This window comes from Protopterus annectens, chromosome 5.part0 (assembly GCF_019279795.1).
Source record: "Protopterus annectens isolate FY-2018-M chromosome 5.part0, PAN1.0, whole genome shotgun sequence".
NCBI lineage: Eukaryota > Metazoa > Chordata > Ceratodontiformes > Protopteridae > Protopterus > Protopterus annectens.
Genome location: NC_056735.1, coordinates 1,884,963,813 through 1,884,984,923, shown reverse-complemented (window position 1 = coordinate 1,884,984,923; position 21,111 = coordinate 1,884,963,813). Strand labels below are relative to the sequence as shown.

Below are 21,111 nucleotides of genomic sequence, written 5' to 3'. Positions count from 1 at the left end.
TGCTGACTGCAGAACGGAGCTACAAACAGTTATGGCAAGTATTCCTGCCTGTGGAGCTTAAATATGCCTCATTTCCTACACTTATTTGTGATTGGCCAGTTTTGAAAAAACTCAGCTGTAGGCACACCTGCTTAGCTGATGTTAGCAATGTTTAATATTCCTTTGATAGATATGTGTCTGTTGAAAGTGCATGGTTATGAAATGCTGTCATGGCTTAGGGGTTATGTACTGTGACTATAGTGCACAGTATCTCGAGTTCGAGTCCTGTCACTGTTTTTTATTTTCCTACTTGCCAGTCCTGAATGGTTAATGTACATAAAGGAGGTGTGGCCGTGTCTAGCCGACTTTGCTCAACTTTGCCCAACTTTGCTCAGCATTGCTCGACATTGCCTGACATTGGCCGACGTTGCTCGACGTTGCCCGACGTTGCATTGGTTAGCACGGTGTGCAGCTACCCACAAACATGTTCTGTTTGCGCGATGCACAACTCCGCACAAAGACATTGCGCTAGTTAATGCAGTGCTCAGCTACGAGCAATTAAATATAAATATGCTCAGTACTGGTAAAATATGCTTAGAAGTGCTTTACATTGCTTAAAACAAGTTACTCATGCATCAGTATGCATAACCATTTCACCTTCCTATACATATATATATATATATATATATATATATATATATATATATATATATATATATAAAATTCGTTCACTACTACATATAACATTTCAATGCTTTTTACAAAACTTTAAATAATACATGTCAGGAAATATTTTTGTATACAGATTTCCAACAGAAAATGAAAAGTGTAGTGGTGGGACTCGAACCGGGAATGCCTCCTCTTTGTGCGAAGGCTCTAACCACTACGCTATCGCTATTTCGCTTAATTTGCATATATTTTTCTTATTATCCTCTTCAGTGTCTAAACTGCTAAATGTAGCTAAGCAATGGGCAAACCCGCAGAAATACGTGCAAATATGGGCAGCTATATCAGAAATGAAAAAAAACCCATTTATTTTACTTTTTATATTTGTACGGGGTTTATTATATGGGGGAGTGTAGTGTTAGAATGTACACATGTGAGCGGACTCGTTCATGTAACTAGACATTTCCCGAGTTTCAAACTTACAGGGGCATGGATTTTTGGACTGATCGGCAGTCCGACACACCCCCTACACTCGTCCACACTCCATGTTAGTTTTAGAGTTAAGGCACCGTGCCCTCATTAGTATGTACTCTTAGACTGGCTCTTCCGTGTAAGACCAATTTAGTCTTACACGGAAGATTAGTGAATCCTGGGGATTGTCTGTTTCATCCAAAACAACCTATTTAAATATTTAACTTTGTCTTTGGTTTCTTGGGTAGATCGAATCGGGATTATACCTCAAAAGCTCGAATTCCCTACTTATTTTAACATGACAATTCCTCTTTGCAAGAACATTAGTTTTCCACATAATCAATGATGGTGAAATGAGGATTCATTTCTTGCTATCCCATTCTTTTTCTACTTAACGTTTAAGCAAATGGATATACATACAGTTTCCAGGTAAACTGATGCAATATCGTCTTATACTTCCATACCTAATTTTATTTAGTTACAGAGTGACTAATGAATAATACATTACAATTGTCACTGCTTTCTATACTGCTACTAGGATATTCATATTTCAATGGAGTCTGTAAAATCCTGTCTAAAAACAATCTGTTAATATGATTCTTTCATTATATATTTTTCCACTATCAAACCTGCCAGTTCCATTGCCAAAATAATGCTTCCATTCATTCTTAATATGTAATCCATTTTTGTCAAATAACAACACACCATCAAAAAGTCAATCCCTGGCATATCCAAATGTACTTTATGATAAGAGTTGCCCACCAGAGTATTACTTTTCAGAAATTACTCATTATATATTATCATAACTGGTAAGAACTGATAACTGGTAGGTGTTTTTTTTCTTTGCTACTTTTCAGAGTAATTAATAAAACAGATCTAACTTACTCTATCTTAAAAATGGCAAAAACATAAAGGAATCACTTATGGGGAAGGTCAGATGGGATTCAGCAGGAAGACTCTGGTTGAGACTCAGGCATTTAACTGAAGTTACACATTCTGGAGGCCTGTTGTTTAAACATGACAAGTGTCACCAGAAGGTAGCTTTCTTTAAAAGCAGTAGACTATAAAACATCATGGGAATTTGCTTTTGATAGTAGAAGTTCAACTGTTAAAACTTAAGTAAAATTTATTTGGATTAAATATGTTATTTTTTAATTTATTATGTAATTATTTGTTTGTTGACTATAATGAACCACTGATCATAAATGATCAGTTTCATTCTCAGCCTGGGGAAATGTTCAGCAGTCAAATGAATGTATACAATACCGATAAGAGTGCCATTGCTGTAGAATGTGCACAAGGTTAAAGTAATACACCAATAAAGTATTTTAGTTGCATTACTTCTATCATATATTTTAATGTCAGAAATGCAGTCTGTAGCACTCATCCAGTTTATATAGCTTCTTAAATGCTTGTAAATTTATGTATTCTGTAGTTACTGAACACACCAGTACCATCTACCATGTTCCCTTTTAGCCATTACTCAACTGGCTGCATTTAGATTAATTGCAACACAAAAACTGTTTGGTATCCACATTAGTGATTTTATAAGTAGAACAAAAAAAATAATAAACAGTAATACACATTTAAAAGTATTGTGAAATTTTTTCACAGATTTTCACTAGTTTTCATAATTTCCTTTTCAGTAGACTCTCCAGCAGTTGATATGCCCAATATTTTATGTAGTTGTTTACAGAGTACACATATGTATATATAGTAAAGTATGCAGTAGCATTGTGACTGCAACTGTATTTTCTTTAACTGTGCTACATAACTTTATAAACATTCCTGTTCACATAACTATGTTGCCTTCAGTGAATTCTTTGTGTATCATGCTGTATTCTTTGGTTTGCTGCTCTGTACCTCTGGGCTGAATTGAAATTGTTCCACAGAGATCAGTGACTATTCGTGTAAACAAATTCCAGTTAATAAATAATAAATAAATGTAGAAGACTCTGAACACAGCTGATCTAATCCTGCTCACAATGAGTAAGATTTAAATTGATATTAACAAATATTTAATCTGGCTCTCTGTGACCTATTGAATAATTAATTTCCAGATCAGATTTGTACAAAAAACAGATTTCCTTGAAAGACTGTGCTGAAGAACTTCATCACTGTAAATGGGTTGTCATGAAATGCAGAAGTTGGGGGCTTTATTTTTCCGCTTTCTGCAAAATGGAGTAACATTGGGGTTAGATAAATTCAGGGGGTGAAGAGGCACATGAGAGTAGTATCTCCATGCTCAGTACTTTTTGTGGGAATTTGGGACCAGCATCGGTAAGATAAGATTTTACATTGGTTTTAAGTATGTTTTTAGTGTATTCTGATTGTGTAAGTCACACCAGATGCATTTAATCTTTCAGTACTGTTTCTACAAAAAAGTTGATCTCAACATATCAAATACAAATGCCATGCTATTTCACACTAGATGTCATTGAACTAGATTTTTGCTTTGCTGTCATCTACCTTCCTCACATATCTTATCTAGACAACACATCTCCAGAAACAATGACTTTGCTTAAATAATGGGGCTTATTTTGTCTCCAAGTAACCTTATTTAATCTTGATCATGTATTCTTAAGCAATAATGAAAAACAACTTAATATTGCTGATTACATCAAAATATTTTCTCTTAAGATGCATTAGTAATTGGCAGTTAGGTAATGTCCTTAGTTAGCATTACAGGTCCATCTTTTAGCTCTGTCTTTCACTGTTGACATATCTGAGTTGCAAAAATGCAATGACCAAATTAAACAGTTCATGTTTCTTTCTTCCCAGTTTAAAATGTAAGCTTATTTGACTCACATGGGTCACTGTAAACTTTAGAACTAAGTGCATGTTAGTATAAAAATAAGCAAATGCCTAGATAAATTGGTGACCTCAACTAGTTAATGCTCTTACATTATAATTCCAATGAACAATAATGATTCTCATCCTGATTAAAAAAAAAAAAAAAACAAGAAAAGTTGTCAACGCTGCATTATTTTATTTCATCATGAATCCCTGGAAAAACCTTATGTATTTGTTTTCCTTTTTGTACACATAGCCAGCCATGACTGCAGCTTATTCAAGCTTCTGACTTGAACCAAAGCATTTTTCTTCTCTATCAGAAGTATGTTGAATACTGCATTTTATAATATGTTGAGCCTATAAATATTACATAAAGTCTTGAATAGTGGTGATAGTGTAACATGCTAATTATGCAACAATGTATGTGTGCTTTGTTTTCTTGGAATATATAGACTGTGGAAGCATTCTTACAGCAATTAGCCAAATCACATGTTCTTAATTGCCATTTACCACTATAAAAGAAAGTGCAGTGGAGGGCTAAATTAAAAAAAAATAGTTCCTCACTGAAGGATCAACTGAAAGGAAAATGTGGAAGTGTGGATTAAAAGAGGTCCCAGCTATGGATAGTCTGATAAGTGTAACCTGTGGATTATACCTGGAGGAAATACCTGTTTTGAAGCTGAATATAGGGTCTGGGAGAGGCCTACAGCCTTGGATTAAACCTGTCAAAGCAGCTAAGCTTGGGAGTTGAGAGCTTGTTCTAGGTGAGGTTTGCAGCCTAAGATAATCTATACTATGGAAGGGCTGTGTGAAATTGTCACTGTTATGAAGGTGTTGGTTGTTTTACTTGCTTTTTGCAAAGTCAGATGGGTTAATATTTTAATTTATGGTTTACTAAATAAACCTGAATGAATTTTGTGTATTTCCTGCCTCTAATGACTTGTTGAATGTTAGACATACACTAATAAATAATGGGAAATGAACCAAATTGAACTACTTTACTTAATTTTCCACATTGCAATATCAGTATACATACTTATTGTTACTTCAGGTAAGATAAATTCAGTATTCATGCTTTTTTTTTATTCTATGTATTATATTTTTATTATTTTGATTTTTGAGTTTGTTTTCTTTACTGGCTCTTAATTGTTTCTGAAATATATACTTAACTCCTTTGCAGGCCATTTTGAGCATTGAAAAACGCCATTGAGTTTCATGTTTATCCCAATCAGCAAATGTTTAAATTAAACTATTCACTTACAAAGTACACTCTTAAAATTATCCTTAAAATAATTTACCTTCTTTCCATATGTTGATTCCACCTCCATTTTACTGTTGCATTAATAACATTTGTATGCATGTATATTATTAGATAAGTATTCTTGTCCAATATTTTGTTCCACATGGAATGCAAACTATGATAATCTTTAACTTTCTCTATATCATATATGACACTTTTGTTCTAATTCTTCACCTTCTGAACTGAGCAAATGATATCCCTAAGAAGAGTTACACAGCATCAGTATAGCTGCTACTTTTCCATCCTCATATACCTTTTCTGCCTATACAAACCCCTATATCATTTATCATACTTCATTCCCCTGATCCTAGATTACTTAACTTCACTGATCTGTAATTTCTGTAGTTATTCACATTCAGTATGCATGTTTTCTTTTGTAACAGCATTTATCCTTCATGATTAAATCCTTCTCCATCCCAAAATAGAACCATCTACATTGCATCTTACTCCATTATTACTCTTGATTTGTGTTCTTTCATTATTTTGATTTCCTCTATTTCCTGACGTATCGCTAGTTCACACACGCATGCATGCGCATATTTTCATGCATTGTACATTTTCTCTTTACAGTTAGCATTTCTTCAGTTACATAAATTGCTCAGTCCCTTTTTTCCTTTCACTCCTGTTGGTCATTATTCTGCATGTATTATTCCCACAAGTTATATTTATTTCTATGTAATGTGCTTCGTCATCTTTGTAAAAGATCCCCCATCCATTTCTTTTATTTCCCTTTTAAATTCTCATTACTTCAATTACAGTTGGGTTAGAGCTTGAGTTCCATTTTCTAGTAATTGTTTTTTTGTCGGCCAATAGTGTTAAAGTTGGTAAAGCCTTATTATGTGGTTAATCTTCTATTGCCCAGTTAAAAAGAATAATTTCTTTAGTTACAGTCATTTGCTCCTCCAAGTATTCTAGGGAATTTTTAAAATTTGAACTTGCAGTACTTTCTGCTTAAGTAAAGTGGCCTGATGGACTGTATGAATATATGAGATATATACTTCAAATTAATAATTAAAAAATTCTGATGACTTCCTGGGAATGCCAGTTGATTTATTTGGCTTATTAATTTTGGTTGGGGATCCATCATATAATTGTTGTCTAAGTCAATGAAAATCAGTAGTTAATTCTGACCTTACTTACTCCTTCATTAAGGATAACATCTTATAGTATACAAGGACTATATATATCCTAGAATACCACTACAAATTTATATTTTGCAAAATAAAGGATTTTATAATTACTGTTAGGCTTTCTCATGCCATATAAGTAAAATTGGCGTTTTTATATTTGCATTTTTCACTATGACATTGCCCAATGGCTCCCCTACTTGTGCCTTGTTGGCACATTCCTTCTTCCAGGGATGAGAGCCGGGGATCCCTGAACTGGATGAGAGAACATTCATTCCTTTTCTGAGGCCTGATTGGCTCTATTTGTTACCCTGGAGGAAAGAATTGGGCAGTAGGGAATGGACCAGTGAGCAAGTCCCATGTAGGTCCATATCCCATCCCTCTTAACACCTCCCTGTAGAAGAGTCAATGACTGATAATAGCTACCAAGAAAGGGATGATATACCTGCTTCCACCCTAGTTCTACCCACATCATTCCAAACTTAGTAACATATGCTTCACTTAACAGCACAAGCCGACCCATAGCCCACCATTTGGCACTGATAATGTGGCAAGCCAGACCACTTCTCACCCCCTGTGGTGGGCAGGCTAGCTTCAATTGCTTGAGCCCATCCACTCATCTCTTTGCAATTCAGAGACTGTGGTGCAAATCAAACATTGTTCACCTGGTAATAGTTAGCAGTTCATCCCTGTATACCACAGCTGCATGGATAAAACTGTCTGCATGTTTTTTTTTTTTAATCTCATCTTTTCCGAAACATTCTGACTTATTTTCAGAGAATGTTCATGGTATTCATGTAGCTATATCACTTCCTTTGGTAATTATTTTCTAAAAGATATTCTTCCCCTTAAACATTCAGAGAAGAATGTGATGCCTTTCTGGGAGGTGAATTTTGCTTTTGAGAGATCACTGAATAACCTTTTGAACCATTTACTCTGTCTCTTTAATATTTCTCATTTTGAAAACAGCTTTACTGTTAGCTATCGCTTTGTTTAGAGTGTTTTCCGATCTTCAATCTGTTACAGCTTTCAAACTATGTGCATTGATCCACAATGACACAGCTTTGCATTTACTAATGACCCTTTTTTATGCCAAAAGCTATGACAGTTATCACTGGTAATCAGTAGAGTTAGTTGACTTTTCGTTAACTGCACCATCAGAATATGAAAGAGAATGTCTTCTTTAATATGACTTCTCACTGACAGTTATAAGGGCTTACATATCTATGAGGAAGCCTTTCAGAAAGCCTTTGTTTTTGTTTCCTTTTCTCAAGGTATAGTTGATATTGCAATTTCTAAGGGGGCTGTACCTAATTTTTCTAGTTTTTATCTTTTTTGTTACTATTCTGCAACTAAATCCATTTTTGGACAAGTCCGAGCTCATTCTTCTAGGGCTGCCATAACACTGTCTGTTTTCTTTAGAAAGTTTCTGCTGCTGACATTTGTGTGGTCATAACTTGATCTTCCATCCATCCATTTACTGCATTATGCAAGTTGGCTGTACATTCTTGAATTAGAGGAGGGATTTTGCTCCATTAGTTAAGGGTGTGCTGGAAAGACCTTCATCCTCCATGTGGTACTACTGATTTGGGATTCTAGCTATAGGAAATGAACATGCAGAAAAAAAATTTAAGAAATTAAAAAAAAAAATGATATTGTACTGTTATATGAAGTACTTATCTTAGCAGCAGATGTTTGCGTTTCTGTTCTTTTTATTTACCTTGCTTCCTTCCTACTTTTTTGGCTAGTTGTTTGCCCAGCTTGCTTTTGTTTTTGTCTCGTGGTGCTATTTTGTTTAAGGAGTTAGTGAGATGATCTTGTGTGACTGCAAGTGATTTATAGTATAGAGAACAACACATGGAGTGGAGATGCTTTTTATTTCTGTAAGAAGTGAAAGCCCTGTTATTGTTCCCTTAGAGCCATCATAAACCTCTCAGTATACATTGTACCTAGAAATTAAATCACTCTTATAAGACTCTGATAACTGAGCGGGGCGGAAAAGACTTCCAGGGGTTCAAAGTCTACAGGTGATGAATTATGAAAAAAATCATAAAGGAAATCAACCATATACTCTTATGTTGAATACCAAACACAGCTATACTTAACATATATCTGTGGTGGTTGCACAGCAGAGTAGAACTGTGCACTGTATATGGCCTGCAAACTTGCACAACCTGATGGCAGGGGTAGACCTGTATGATGTTTCAAGCAAGGTGTTTCATACACAAGTGTGAACGATTGCATCTAAATCTTGTATGCAGGAATGAGCAATGCAATTCAGAAAATTTCTTATCATCATTGTACTTTTACTCATTCCTACAATATTCTGATATACATCTGATTTGGGCCTTGTATTCTGTGAAAAGACTTCATAACATCTGGAATTCTGCTGCACTGCAAGGCATTACTGGCAAATGTTGCTGAAAATGCAGCCCACCAGTTCAAGTAGAAAGAACAATGCTGCTGTGCTACAACAATTTTATTTATACATCATGATGCAGACCTGATGATTCCTTAATGAATATGGTTTACATTTGTATGTGAAGAACAGGACCCCTGCATAATATAACTTAAGAATGACTGAATCAGGTCCACCTTATCAAATGCCTTCCTTGACAAATGCTACAAGTCATTATAAGACCTGATCATTTATCAAAACTGTTTCATTGTGAGACTGCCAACTTGGAGATCATATTAACATACAGAAGGGAAAACAGTATCACATGTCAAAGTTGTACACTAAACACTGATATGATTATTTTAAGTCTGATAATCTATATTATATCTCATTAAGTGGATTGCTGCGTTTTTTCTTCTTGTGCAGTTTTCTCTCTTTTTGCTTTTCCAGTAGATAAGTATATTACAGATGGTGCCATCCTCATGCATGATGCACAATATAAGGTCTCAGGCAGTTACCCCTATTTTACAAAACTTAATTTGACCTCTTTTAAGATCACTAACAACACTCAACTAGATTAAATATTTTGCAACTGGATGCAACCTGGTATCATAGGCTTACTAGCATTCCCGTCAAAGGGAAGTAAATGACTTATAGACCACTACAATATATTAAAAAGTAATAATAATGATGTATCTCTCTCAGACCCCATAGCTGTGCTTCTCTTACCTAGACACATTGATCCCAAAGTATCCATTTACCCTTCCATCATCTTGTGTCCTTGTTTGCACCATAGTATTCCATTTCTCTGATTTCTTTCATTATTACTAATACCTCATTTCCACAGCTTGTATATGTTTTTCAGTGCCTATTGATTACTTATTTTAGATACTAACAGTACTAGTCCTGTTAAACATCTTGATTGTGTTCCCTCTACACTTTCTGGGTACTGGCTCAACAGCATATTTTTTCTCCAACACAGATTGCTTTCTCAAAATTTTACCTGATTTTGCAAAACTAACTAAAGTCGCCCAGTTCCACACAGGTCCAAAATATATACACCCAGTCTGTCTGTTGCTCATTCTTGCACCTCCAACAATTTCGGCTTGCTTGCAGTAACATTTTGTGTACAGTCATTTTTGATGATTAGATCACTAGAGCATTCAGTGCATGAGGTCTTTTGTTTTAAGGATGTTAGTCAGTGGCTCTTGAATACACATCCTTTGATTACGTGTTCTAGGTCCTCTGTGTGTTTGTGTGATATGTGGGTCTGCTTGTACAAGTGAGGCAGTTATGATGCTGCTGTGCTGCAGCAGTATGAACAGCATTATATGACTGATGTGACAAAAATATGGGATCATTTTGTCACCATATATCTGTATATACTGTTGGCTGAACTCATACAGGGATAATAAGCTGTGCTTCCAGTGCTTTCATAGATTCTGCTCGGTTGGTACACCCCTGTGAAAACTGTGTTGACAGCACCCTTATTTGTACTGTTTAGGTCATCTATATATGGCTGGGTGGAAAGTAGCATGTTATCTAATATTATTTACATGCATTATCACAGCTGACTGATTCAGCCTTGTACTACATTCAAAACAGACTAAGAATATCAGTTAGCTTTGTATGGGATACTATAATCGTCTGCTGTCTGGCAAACTACATCTTTACAATTCTTTGTTATAGTATAAAACACAAATCACCCTTTTTTCATTACAGGACACTACTGCTTGGTAACGTACCTCTCAACAGTCCAGATTTTCGCAAAATGTCCAGATTTTTGCCTCATATTTTTAGTCTGTTCCTCATAAAACTTTGATTTTTTGGCAAATCATTCAGGAATCATTGAGGACTGAAGTAAGGAAATAATGACATACATTTGAGTTTCAGACTTCATAACCTTCAGAAAATTCATGCTAATGCAAAACCTTTACTCTTTCAACTTTCTAAGCTTGTAAGAACAATATTTAATTTTGGGAGAGTGACCTAATGGTTAAGGTGTTTGTCTTACAAACACAAGGATCAGGGTTTGAGTCTCATAAGGGATAATTGGCTAGGCTTAAAATGGCTCACAAGGGGAGTTAGCCTAGTACTAATCTATGTCTATGTTTTACCCTGGGAGGGTGGCCTAATGGTTAAGGTGTTTGCCTTACAAACACAAGGTGCAGGGTTTGAGTCTCAGAAGGGATAATTGGCTAAGCTTAAAATGGCTCGCAAGGGCAGTTAGCTTCGTACTAATCTATGAACCGAACCTATGAGTCTTTGTCCTCCCATTATGCATGGCTTTGTCCGGACCTCTTGCTTTACAAGGTTGAGAGGTATGCTTGTTAAGCGGAATTTGGTAATGACTCCTGTATGTGGCAGTTAGAAGAGTAAAAACTGTAACTATAATCTCTGTATTGATAACTTATATTAAAGCTTTGTAATATATTTGTGTCTAAACAGTAGTAGGTTGTGTGCACTCATGCTTAAGTCCTTTTTTTTCTTATCGATTTATCTGCAGTCTGGTTTCCAATAACTGAATGAGCTACCAAGGCATGAAACAATAAGGTGATTTTTTATTAATGCCAGCTAACGGTATTAACAAGTCCTCAGAAGAATTCATTTCTTTTCTTGTAGTGGTGAATGGTGATGGAGCAGATCAATGAATGGATAGTATAACAATCTTCATCTGAGGACGGTAGGCAGATCCTTTTTTTTATTGTAAACATGTGTGCAACTTTAAATGTATTTTCTTAGATATGATGATTTAGACAAAATGTCTTCTAACCAAATTACTGGAGTTTGTATGGATAATCATGTCATTTTGTTTAATACCTACACTTCAGTTATATTTTGAGGAATTTTCCTTAGCAATACTTCATGGCCAAGTGTAATGTTTTATCAGTGTCTATGTCTAATGCCTATCTACATTTGTAGTGTACCTGTAAGCATGTGTTTTATGTTGTGAAGTACATTAGCATACAGCCAGAAAACATTATTGTGATAGCATACTGGAGTTCCTCTCAATTATAAGTGCTGTGTAGGTCAAATAATGCGTAAGCCAGTCTATCTTGCCGTGCTCTTCACTGTTCTTTTTTCTTAAATATAAACATCAGAAATGTGTAAGGAGGCACACTGTTCCCTGACAGAATCACCACCCTAGCCTCTAAACATGCTGCATCCCTTCAAGCTGTATGGTAGTCATTAGGCCCATAAACCATTCATTTCTAAATTAAAAGGGACATGTATAATAAGTAACTGTGCAGTTCTGTATATTGTTGACATCATTGGTGTAGTTTGGGCATTTTTCTGCATCCTCTGGGTTTTATGTTCATTCAGGGTGTTTTATAATCGTACCTTCTGTCAGTTACATTAACAATATGCAAATATGTTTTACCATTCCATTCCAGTACAGAAGTCAATGTAACAAAATTTCTTGCCTTGGATTCTTCAAAATTTGGAAGTTAAAAATATATACTTGAAAGATGATGAACAAAAGAGTAGAACAGGAATGAAATGTGTGTATATAAGGGATGATATTTTGAGGCTACTCATAATGTTTGCAGAAGTCATTAAACAACATTTGATTAGTTTAAATGTTTTTCCCCAGATTTACACTGCAGCAGCAATGCTAAAGTATAACGGTATCACATGACTCACAGTAAGAATTTTGTAAATTCCAAAACGGAAGTACTGGGAGGGGACTGTATCCCACTACCTCATATGCTATTTTATGCCCTTGACTTTTCTGAACTGAAATGTGAAAAGTCCAAAACTATTGCATCTTCAGTGAAACTAGAAGATACTTCCAAACAATTTACTCGGAAGGTAAAATGTCATATCCTTTGAAAGTGCTGTTTTCATAGATCTGCATCTAAAAAGCTGAATTTGTTCCATGTTGTTGCACATGTCAAGCTACTGAAGCTAACAGTGGCAGTTGAATTCCAGCAAATTATATTGCTTAAATTAATTGTAACATTTATGCTCATATTTTGCTTTCTGAATGATTCACTTCCACATTGTAGCTAATTTTGCATTACCCCTTTGGATTATGTGGCAACATTTTCCCAGTGATTGTAGGTTGTTTATATTACCCAGTAGTTTGCAATGCTGACATTTCAGACTTTTCCCATTGTTACAACATTGCACTGTTGTAATCTGTGAATTGCTTTTCTATTTGAATTTTTCCATGCTCCTTGATTTCAATACCAAGAGAATCTGGAGGATTTTTTTTTTTTTGGGGTGGGATTATACCTACTTATCATTTCAAATGATGTATAGGGAATCTTCTGGTTATATTTGTTTCCAACTGATTGATTTCAAACTGCAAGCTAGATCACCATGCTGTCAGATTTTCTGTGCTTGGGCTTCTGTTTGTACTTCTGTTCTGAAGAGCCTAAGCCCACTGATTATTAATTATTTCATTGGTTGAATGAGTGAAGCTTCATGGAATAATTAGATTTTTCTATAAAGCTGGAGCGGTCTGACTAAAATTAGATGTTATTATACATTTAGACATAGGGCCAGATTCAGGAAGGCTTACACGGAGTTCAAGAGTAGTGTAAGCCTCCGTGTAAGCCTCCCGATTCAGGTACAGCCCAAACCTCCGTGTAAGAGACAGCTAACACGTCTCTTACACGGACTGGGCGTGGAAATGCTCAATACCTCATTTGCAGCTCCAAGATATGCAAATGAGGTATTTCAGCGATCCACGAAGCAGAAACCAGTCCGTGTAACGGACGTGTTAGCTGCAGAAATGTACTCAGCTGACAACTGAGTACATTTCTGCAAAATCAAAAACGGAGCTATGTCAGCTCCAAATAAAGGGTGCATATGTGTCATTAAGCATGCCAATGGCCAAATATGTGGCCATTGGCATGAAAAGTGTTGCAAAAATAAGTTATTTAACTTTTTTTTCACGGGATTATTGTGTTTAACTGCAGCACACCAGCATAAATGGGGTGCGCTACCTAAAACTGAAAACCGAAGCTTATAAGCCCACAATTGTGGGATTTATGTATTACATGGAATGTCAATGGAGGGACTTGCAGACTAAAAACAATATGGCCTCCGTTTAGTGGTTGTCAAGGGGGGAAAGCTCCGTGTAAGATATGTAACTAAGCATTACTAGGCAATCCTATGTAAATGAGGGTTACAATACTGAATCACACTGCCACATAGGTAATGAGCACTTTCTGAGTAGTGTAAGAGTTAGAGAAGGGGGAGGAACAGAGTAAGAGGTAGGTGACATCACGGAGGAAGGATAGAAAGAAATGTCCCAGATTGGAGGGCAATGTAAGGTAACAGATGACAGACAGACATCAGGGGAGGTGTGTCCCAACAGAACACTAGGAAAGTCAAGAAATTGAGGGTATCGCTATCCCTACACTCCAAGTTTCTTGATATACGTGCATCTTGTGGCGTGTCTTAGCGTGTAAGGCAGAGTTCAACATGTGGGGCGTGTTGCAAACTGTTTACAACGGTTTCTTGTGGTGTGCACGTGTGTAAGGCAGTGTCTTGGCGTTTTAGCATGAATCAGCCTAGCTAACACCGTGTAAGGATGTGTCTTGTAGCGTGTAACACTGTGTAGGGATGTGTCTGTAGCGTTTAAGTGACTGTGGCGTGTTTAAGCTGGTGTGCACATTGCTCCCCTCAGGAAACAGAGAGGAAACAGGAAACAACCAAAATACAGGAAACTGCCAGGGAATACTGCTGGAGTTAATTGGTGGAAACAATTACAAGCAGGCAATTACACAGGCAGACTAGAAGCCCAGCCCAGCACTTAAAACACAACAAAGAGCAGTGAAGGCTGTTTCTCACAAGAGATACTGCCAGAAGCTAAGCTATCAGAATTGAAAACTGAAATAAAGCTGAACTCAGAGCAGAAATGCTAGGGGCTGCCATGGCTATTATAATCAGGCATAGGCGAATTGCTGAGGGTGGTGACAATGCAGATGCTGACAGACAACCCAGAGTGAGGAGAAGGAGAAGAGTATACAGGCCCAGGGTCACCTACCATGGGTTACATGAGCTGGAGATAGTAGAGCGCTATAGAGTGGACAGAGAGCTCCTGCAGCAGATTGTTGAGCTGTGCAGGCCACACCTCACACACAGAACCAACAGAGGGAAACCCATCCCAGTGGAAACCAAGGTATGTGTTGGCCTAAGAATACTAGCAACAGGTACCTTCCAGAGACCAACTGGTGATATGATGGGGATATCACAGGCATCAGCCTCCAGGGTACTGCACCAGTTCCTGGATGCCATGTCACCACATTTCAGTGATCATATATATGTCCCTAATGACCGTGAAGTTGTGGCCAGCAATATGCGTCTCTTCCAGCAAATAGCGGGATACCCTGAGGTGCTGGGTGCAATAGACTGCACGCACATATGCATCAAAGCACCAGCCGGTGGCGGGTAGAGTCTACATTAACCGCAAGGGATACCCCTCCATCAACTGCCAGGTCGTGTGTGATGCCCAGGGCATAATAATGAATGTGTGTGCTGGCTGCCCTGGGAGCTACCACGATTCCCACATCTGGCATCTGGCGCAGCTGTACCAATCATTTGCCACTGGGGACTTCCCACCCCGCCCCCTAGTGGGGATGCAGGTTATGCACTTGAGCGTGGCTGATGACACCCATCAGAAATGCACACACACCTGAACAGGAGCGCCATAATGAGGCACACGCACAAACACGTAATATCATAGGCGTGTGTTTGGGCTGCTCAAGTCACGGTTCCGGTGTCTGGACACATCTGGTGGAGCTTTGCAGTACACACCAACTACATGTACCCAAATGATCATGATATGTGCTATGCTACATAATATGATCCTGCGAAACTGCAGCAGGACCAGCACAGGGCTGGGCCAAACATCCCCACCATTGCCAAGGCCACCACAGGCAGGGGTGACTCGGAGGAGGAACAACCTGACCTTGTCCCAGTAGGCAGAAGGAGGCGTGCCCAGTATGCCCTGGCCTTGGCAAAGAGGCAACGCATAGCACATACGCTTGGTCAGTAGGAACACTGGGACTGATACCGCTCTGACTCACTCATACAGTAACAGGGATGCCTAACATGACACAACCTGCTTCCAAATGTACAGGGAGTGTAGTATGTGTATCCGACAGAGGTGGCCCTGCAGCACCAACTGAGGCATGAATGCCATGTGTTAAGTAATGTAATATCATGTACAATATGCACACCTGAGGACCCCAACTAACATCCATATCCACGCATATGACCCTGTGGAAACAGCTGCACGTCATACAGTGATGTACATGTGCAAAAACATGGAACAAGATACAAAATGAGGGTGTCTAGCAATAAATAGCATGGATAACCACACACCCATGTTTGTACCACAACAAGAAGCAACATGGAATAGCCATGGTCAAAAACAATGGCTAAAACCGACTACTACTATATAGCCTGCTGCAGACCACTGTCCTAATAGCAGGAACTGCCCCAGGCCTATGTCCATAGGTTCATACTAGGCTATCTGCCCTAGGGCATTAATAAGCCTAGGCCAGAGTTTTGTGGCGTCTGCCACCCCTGCAAGTTGATGGATATGCCCATTATTTTGCTGTGCCTCTGTCAAGCAGTGATACTGAGGTTATCCCTGGGGTATACCTGCAATCTCCCATCCATTGGTCAAGATCTCACTTGAACAAAGCCAGTGAGGTGCTCAGCCCCACATGTACCAGGATGTTGTTCCACAGCATATGGACTCTCTGGGTGATGAATCTGTCCCTCCAGCACATCCTATTAATATCTGTGTTGAGGTTTAGGTCTCCTGCCCTTGTAGTTCTGATGGATGTAGAGGTCTTGAGGTGAAGCATGTTCATAAAGTCTGGGTTGGACATAGCCTTGTATGTCAGGCACAGATCACCTCTGAGCAGTCAGTAAGTGACTGAATACAGCTGGAATTCCTTCAGTCGGGCAGCATAAGAAATATGTTTGAGACCCTTTCACCTCCTGTCGAGGAATTTGTGGGCCCATCCAATCTGAATGGGGCAGTGTATGCAATCATTGGTGTGATGAGTACAGGGGCGATGACCTCCCTTGATCTAGATGTGAATCACTGCATGATGAGGTGGCCAATGTAGAAGGCCTTCCAAACTACCCTGGCAATGTGAGTGTCAAGCAAAGGTCACTGTCAACCTGGGTGCCCAGGTCCCTGATAACCTACGTTGTGCTTAGAGGATTGCCACCTAGATGGGAAGTAGTGGGAACCTTGTTCTTCCTGAAGGGTATGGCTATGCATTGTTTAGTGTTTAATGTAAGGCCATGGCCGTGGCACCAGTTATCTGTGTCTATGAGACCCTTCTGAAGGATGTCTGTGTCAGATGGGTTTCCAGCTATGCTTCCCAGTTTGCAGTCATCTTCAAACTTTGTCAGCCATAATCCTCCTGTGTTTGCTCGTACTTCTGAAAAGTAGATACTGAACAAATGTGGGCCCAGGACTGAGCCCTGTGGGACACCACTTGTGACAGCTCTGGAGTGTGAACTGGCACCAGCAACTTTGACCCTGTGTGTTCCGTCCTTAGCCAATTTGCAACCCATGCTGTGATGTATGGGTTCACAATTAAGCTGGTGATGTTTTCAATGATACCTGAGTGGGGTATTGTGTGAAAGCCTTTGCCAGGTCAAGGTAGGCTGTGTGGACTGCCTTGCCCACGTCAATGGCCTGGGTGAGTGTTTTGAAAAAGTCAACCAAGTTTAAAAGGCATGATCTGCCCTTGACAAAGCCAAACTGGATTGGATCCAATGTCTGCAAGTCCCCTATGTCTTCATTTAGAATTCCCATTATGATCCTCTCCATAGCTTAGCAGAACAGGCTTGTCAAGCTGATGGGATGGTAGTTTCTGGGGTTGGTGGAGGCACCTCCTTTGTGAAGTGGGTCCACCATTGCTGTATGCCACTCCTTGGGAACATATCCTGAGGTGAGGCTAAGATTAAACAGCTGCCCTAACTGCGGGTGTAATTACTCATTGAGTTCATGGAGCACACAACTGGGGACACCATCTGGTCCCATGGATAAAGTGTTTTCTGCCTTGGATTGAGCAGTTCCCACCCCAGCAGTGGAGATGTTTGGGGACTACAATCCTCTGGTGTACATACCCCCAGTTGGGGGAGGGAGAAATCTGCACTGAACCTGTCAGTCAGTATGTTGCCAATGTCTGTAGGTGCAGTGATATCAACATTATTCTGAACTAAGTCTGAGCATATCTGGGAGTTTCCTCCCAGGTTTCAAACATAGGTAAAAAGGCCTCATGATTGTCCCTGGAGTCCTGAGTGGGTTTACTCTCAAAACATGCCTCGGATGATTGTATGGGGAACCCAGTGTTTTACTCACAATGAGCAGGGTGCCTTCCCCCTACGGATTACGCTCTATCTTGTAGTAGCTCCTTCCTTGTGTTGTACAGCTTGTTTATGGCTAGGGTCCACCAGACTGGATGCTTGCCTGTGGTACAAAGAGTCATTATTATTTGGGATTGCCTGAACCATGCAGTCCTGGAGGTGCTGGTAGAAGGCATTTCTAAGTGATACAGTGGCTTGGGTAATGGTGTCTGCTGGCCTGGGGGCCTTGAAAGAGACCACACCAGTCCTCAGAAATGTGAAGTCGGCATTTGAGAAGGTCTTCACCGTTTCATTTCCCATCTGGGGTGTGGGTGGGATGTGGACTCCCACTGAGAATAGTCCATGATCTGATCTCACCAATGATGGGTATATGTCTGGTGTTGAACAGTGTGACCCCATGTTCGTGAAGATGTGTTCTAGTATGTTGCCTCCACTTGAGGGGATTGGGACCAGTTGTTCCATGGCATTTCAGTGTATGAACTCTTGGAACCTTTGTGTTAGAGTGTTGTGGCATGATTAGTGATCCCAGTCTATATGTGGATAGTTGGAATCACCCAGTAGGATGGTGTTTTGAGATACATTTATCCCCTTCAGTGTTTGCAGGATAGCTGTGTGAGGTACCTGAGTTTGAGCGGGTGGCATGTAACATGCTACAAACTGCAGAGCAGTCTTGCCTACGGTCACTGGCACCTGGATGGTCTCTGATGCATCGTGTGTTGCCACCAACCATGAGGTGAGGGTGTCCTTGATGAATATGGACACCCACCATCCTTCTTGGTGTTGTCGGGATGCTGGTGCCAGAATGCATGATATGAGGTAACATCCGATAGTGCCGGGGTGCTGTCAGAAGCTGTGAACCAGGTTTCAGGCACAGCACAGACATCAATGTGCTACATACTGAGAAGGGCATAGAGTGTGTGCAGCTTGAGGTTGAGACCTTGGGCATTGAGCAGCATTACCCTTAGTGTCTTTCCTTTACTGTGTTCTAGGGTGGTAGGTGTAGAATCTGAGTCTTTCATAAAAAAGGCACAATGGGGGTGGCAAGAGCATCATCTGAAATCCGGAAGCCCAGGGGTGACAGGTGCAAGCCGTCCCTTGCAAATCACCGTGGCCTGTCCAGCATGTCATCCCAGGCAGACAGACATTGGACCCCTTAGAATGACACCATAGTCTAAGCAAAATACTACAGCTGATCATCTTGTCTCTGTTTATGTGGCTTCATACTTGGTGAAGGTAGGATGCTGCGAAGGTCAGGGTCATACCTGCCTGGCCTACATAATCAGAGGGATCCTCTATGTCTCTTTCCATGTAGTCCAGGGAGGTACATCTCAGGTCGTTCACACCAGCATGGATTATGACTGGGTCAGACCTGTACTTGCAGTTTAGTGACCTGAGTGCTTGCATTATGTGGTGGATTCCAGTGCCCGATAGGCAGCTTACTGTGACCTCCTCTGTACCCGATCTGGTGAGTGGGACATCAGTGTGTCTGACTATGGAGTCACCTATGACAAGTGTGTGCGGCATTGTGTTTGGCCTTAAGGGCTGTGACTGTTTGGCACACCAACTCTGTGGTCAATGTGTTGCATGTGCTGTGCCCTGTGGAGGCAGTTGTGTGAGTGTCTGCTGTGGTGGCCACCGCCATTCTGGTAGACTTCTGATCAGAGCCTCCGAGAGTGTCTCTGTGTGTCTATGTGTATGATCTTAAGTTGTGACAGTGCCATGTGAGACTGGATTAAAGATGTGTGTGTGGTTACCTTCACCCTCTCTCTGGTCTTGCTAGTCCTATGTTGAGAGAGCTCAGCCTCCACTTTGGCTATATAGTTGCATCTCTCACATGTATGTGTGTTTTATGGCAGAAGGAGAGGGTTGTCAGTGTACATGAGGCAACTGTAACAGTGCCTCAATATTCCCAGGTTCACCAGCTGAGCAGGAGAGGACACTAGCAACTGATCCCTAGACATGCTAGAAGGAATAGACAAAACAATGTTGGAATACAGGGAGATATCAAGCCCCCAAGCCACATCATACTGTTTGATTGACAATAGCTACACATACACGGTGTTTCATAGTGTCATAGTGTACTACTAGGCTATCTGCCCTAGTGCATGTATAAGCCTAGCCATAGTGATGTGGCTATTGCCACCCCTTATAGTGGTAATAAGTGTACAGAATAGATTCTGAATATTGTGCCTCTGACTTAGTAGTGACACATTATGACCCCTTACGTAATTGAATAACATGACTGTGTCTCTGTCTAGTCTGTGCCTCTGTCTCATATGCAGTTGTCCAGATGTCTCCTGAAGAGAGTCAGTGAGGGACTCTGTCAAACATGAACTGGGATACTCTGCTAGAGTGTGAGATGCCTCTGAGTTATGACTCTGTCCCTCCAGCATGTCCTATACATGTATGTGCTGAGGTTCAAATACTCAGCTCTCATGGCTCTGGTGGATTTGGATTGCTTGCAGTGGAGTATGTCCACCAAATCCTGATTGGACATGGTCTTGTATGTCAGGCATAGGTCACCTGTAAGTATGCGGTATGACACTGAACAAAGCTGGACTTCCTCTATTCTGGAAGCATATGACATGTGTTGAAGAACCCTGATCTTCATGGTAGGTACTTTTCGGGTGCAAAGGTGCAAAGGCAGGATCTGCCCTGTACAAAGCTGAACTAGGTGGGAACAAGGGTCCGTGGGTCAGTAATGTGTCTGTGTAAGAGCTCCATGACTCCTCCCATATCTTTGCAGACAAGGCTGGTTAAGCCTGTGTGGTGGTAGTTGCCATGGTCTGTGGAGGCATCCCCTTGTGGAGTGGGACCACTGTTGCTGTATGCCAGTGTTCAGGTACATATCCTGTAGCAAGACTAAGGTTAAATAGCAGTTGTATATATGGGTCCAGCCCCTTCTGGAGTTCACATAGCATGCAACTGGAGATACCAACAGGTCCCATGGATGCTGTGTACTTGTCTTTGCTGAGTGTGGCTCTCACATGGACATCCAAGATGACAGTGAGGTTACATACAGC

At 40.0% G+C, this 21,111-nt stretch overlaps 1 protein-coding gene across 1 annotated transcript in view; it reads left to right on the top strand.

Moving 5' to 3' along the window:
- Positions 1–11,263: 11,263 nt before the first annotated feature.
- The window catches only part of ENOX1 (ecto-NOX disulfide-thiol exchanger 1), a 2,044,058-nt gene continuing 2,034,210 nt past the window's right edge, over positions 11,264–21,111 (top strand). The window contains exon 1 of the mRNA XM_044071707.1: positions 11,264–11,417. The gene's annotated coding sequence lies outside the window, so the exon portion shown is untranslated. The remainder of the gene's footprint in view (positions 11,418–21,111) is intronic.